General features: G+C 40.0%; 1 protein-coding gene across 1 annotated transcript in view; it reads left to right on the top strand.

Moving 5' to 3' along the window:
- The window catches only part of wdr7 (WD repeat domain 7), a gene marked incomplete at its 5' end in the record, with an annotated part of 83,834 nt that overhangs the window by 54,834 nt on the left and 24,965 nt on the right, over positions 1-4,035 (top strand).

Consider the following 4,035-nt stretch of genomic DNA (forward strand, 5'->3'; position numbering starts at 1 on the left):
ATATAAATATTAACATAAATACAAACATCAATATAAAGATAAATATTGATATAAAATAAAAACCAGATGATTTGAGGCCTGCAGACGTGAAACACCTCATCCTCATCGCAACTTCTAATAATCTGCTGCAGTTTGTGAAGAGTTCAGTCCATTAATGTGTAAAAGAAACTGAACACACACACACACACACAATGGATTTCCATGCAGCTGACTTGAAGTGAGGTTTTTGTGTCTTTGATAAACCCTACCAGTGTCTATACACCGTGTGTGTGTGTGTGTGTGTGTGTGTGTGTGTGATAATCCCTTTTCAATAGAAAGGGTTTTTTGTGTAGAAAAATTGCCCTCACTTTATGCTGAAGAAACACGAATCGTCAGAATAAAAACCCGCCGTCACAAAGACCCGAGTTCCTCCTCGTCACACCTGCAGCCYGACTCGTTCTGACGCACAATAAACCTTTTCAAGACACAAACATGACAGTGATTATACAGTACCAACAAAAATACACTCCACACCTTTAAACCAGCTAATAACRTTCATATAAAAACAGTTACATTGATTTAGATTCAGGTAAAAAGAAATGAAATTAGATTAAATAAAAAAATAAATCTCAGGTTAACATGATGACTTGCTAACGCCACATATTTATTAGTAATTTATATGGAGTTGGCTCCCGAACTAAATTTATTAGTTATTTTTAGAGCAGTAGCAACAAAAAACATGATTTTGAGCAGAAAAGCCTTACATTTTTGTCATTTGCTCTGCGTTCTATCAAAGTTTTTTCCTTTTTCCTGCTGGGAAATCTCAATGTCCAAATATTGTTTGAGGTTTCTTCTTTAAAATAAATTCAAAATTTGTCATTAGAAAAACCTAAAAGAGGATTCAGACCAAATAATGAGTTTTGCTGATCAGGAAGACGAGTCAAATCTCTGGAAGCACTCATGATATCAGGATGATCAGGAATCATCATGGGTTAAATCGTAGTTTAAAGGCAGCTCACCCTGACCAGATCTGATTTAATCCTCAGTTTGATGTGATGTCACATTTAATGAGACGTTCTTCACAAAGTTTAAACATGTTCTAAAAGTTTATTTCCTCGTGTCTCTCATTCATTCTAGATGTTTCTGGCCGTCTGCAGGGATAAACGCCTGTTTTGACGTCCTGGCGGGGATAAAAACGTCTCTTTACGTTGTGTTTGTTGTGTGTGATTTGTGGTAATAACGTTTGTTCTGCTGAGGTGAATAAGCGTGTTGGAGCACCGTGTGCCACGCAGAGATAAGTGCACGTTGTCGTCTCCAGAACCCACCAGCAGAAAGCAATGATCAGAAAACTGCAGGTCACTTCTTAAAGAAAAAAAAAKAAAAAAAGCGGTGGTGCTGATCCGTATTGATCCGCGTCCGTCTGACTTTTCAAACAAACCTGAAGTGAGCTTTTCCTGCTCCTCAGAAAGTGACACTTTCTACGTGACGTTCACAGAAACAGTTTTAAAACTTCTGGTTAACGACGCTCGTTTAGCAGAAAGTTTTCCTTTAGCTGCTTGTTCGGCTCATTTCTCTAAAAGCACCAACTGAGATCCATTATTCTTTCATTTAGTCTTAAAACAGTCATTTTTAAAATGCTCTATATCAGCTCCGACTCTTTAGGCTAATTTACAGTTTATATGTCTTCTGTAGGACTTTGAGTCAGACTCGCTCTGCTTGGACTTTTACTGAGTTTAGTAGTTTTTGCAGAGGAGCAATGGTACATACAGTATGTGTTTCCAATATTTTTGTAGAAATATAACCTAATAATTTAACCTTAAAATAACCTTATAATTTACTGTATTTATTGTCAGTCTGTATATTTTGTCCCAGTAATTGTGGTGAAGTTCAGATTTCCCAGCTTTTCAGCAGCCTTGAACGCAGCGTTACACGTGTGAAAGTCTCAAAGGTCGAGCAGATCCAGGCACTCGCTCACATTGTGAGATTTATTTTTCTCCAAACTAAAGGTCTTTCTGCACCACGAGACCCAACCGGGGTTGAAACCCGGGTTTAGTGTGTTTGCTTTAGCCAGTTCTACCCTGATATCTGGAACCAGAGACCCATGGTTCTGTTAGATTTTACCTGACGTCAGCTGCTGATTGGTTCAGAGACCAGAGGGTTACATCACACAGGTGAGGTTACCTTTACCTGAGTTTAATGCAATGACTAGCATTTTTTTGCACAAGTTCAACTAAACAACTATTGTAAACTACAGAGCAACAACAAACAACAACAAGCTAACAAACAACAAACTAACAAGCAACAACAAGCTAACGATAAAAAACAAGCTAACAAGCAACAACAAGCTAACGATAAAAACAAGCTAACAAGCAACAATGAGCTAACAAGCAACAACAAGCTAACGATAAAACAACAAGCTAATGAGCCACAACGAACAACAAGCTAACAAACAGCAACAAGCTAACGAGCAACAACAACTAATGATAAAAAACAAGCTAACAAGCAACAAACTAATGAGCAACAACTGGCTAACGAGCCACAACAAACAACAAGCTAAGGAATGACAAACTAACAAGCAACAACAAGCTAACAAACAGCAACAAGCTAATGAGCAACAACAAGCTAACGAGCAACAAGCTAACGAGCAACAACAAGCTAACGAGCAATAAACTCAAACAACTCCACAAACTACCAAACAACAATGAGCTAATGAGCAGCAACGAGCAACATCAAGTGGCCAAACAACAATAAGCTAACTTTAGCTACTGTTAGCTTACCATCCTCGTTCATCCTTACCTCTCATCTTCAGCCTCATTCTGCTGCATGGTCTGGTACRATTATCGGCACATTTCCTTTAAGTTCGTGTAGTCCAGTATTTTTTTGTTGCAGATAAAACAAAATAAAATTTTCAGTTTTATTCTGATGATGATCTGATGACATCACGCTGATGACATCACAGCGGCGCTCTGCTCAGTGCGAACACCACCAGGGCCGGGGTCGAATAAGGCCAGGCTGGGCCTTACRATGTAAAAATACCTTGAGTCTTGCTGCCATGTTGGTTTTAGAGAGAAGAGGTCATGACCTTTGACCTGCTGACAGAGCTCATTGCACGGTCTGACCTTTGGGTTGAGGCTTGGCAGCTGTCCTAAATGTTACTGTAGTTTGGAGATGACCTTTGACCCTTCTAGGGCCGATAAACAGCATGATTTGCTTCTCTGATGTATTTTCACTTTGTTTTGTGGTGAAAACCTTTGATCATCAGCTTCCTAACTCATGTGGAAGCAGTAAGGTTGGACTTGTTTTCTGTTTGTTTGTGTTTGAGCTTCACGTTCATCAGTTGTGTCAGCTGCAGAGAAGCAGCCCAGCAGTCAGTAAGCCACTTCACAAACCGTCCAATAAATCAATGTTTCGGCCTGCCAGCAACCCAACCGGTTACCACATCTGCACCCGACCGAGAGAACCAATCAGTAAGTCAGTCAGTCAGTCAGTCAGCCGTGCACACCCAGTCCTGGTGACACCCCCCCTGTCACGTGACCGAGGCTGTTCCCTCCTCCCTCGCCTTCAAAAATCAATACTGGCAGCGCTGCCTGCGCCTCTGTGTGTGAGTCTGTATCGACTGGATCATGTCAGCGTGGTATCGGCTGTGAAAGCAGTCATGTTGCCACGTTCACACATGCCGAACCCTTCGTCTCAGTCGTAGCAGAAGTCTTCCTCCCACAAAGCTCTGACATTTCATCACAATTAGAATCTAGTTCAGTGAAAAACACATTCAGGCTAAATTACTGACTTAACGACCAGTTTTTGGTTAACAGTGTTGCTCTATGGAGGACCAGAAGTGCCTCTAAGACAGCTTTATTCATTGTTTCGTTGCATTTTATCCTATTTATTCTACATAATAATTTATCTTCTACTGTATTTTTTTCTTTTCTTGTATTGATTGTTTTTGTATTGTTGCCATTTTGACCAGGACTCCCTGGAAATAAGAAATGATTTACAGCAGGTAAAATAAGTATTGAACACGTCACCATTTTTCTCAGTAAATATATTACTAGAGGT

This window comes from Austrofundulus limnaeus, unplaced genomic scaffold, assembly GCF_001266775.1.
Source record: "Austrofundulus limnaeus strain Quisiro unplaced genomic scaffold, Austrofundulus_limnaeus-1.0 Scaffold572, whole genome shotgun sequence".
Taxonomy (NCBI): Eukaryota; Metazoa; Chordata; class Actinopteri; order Cyprinodontiformes; family Rivulidae; genus Austrofundulus; species Austrofundulus limnaeus.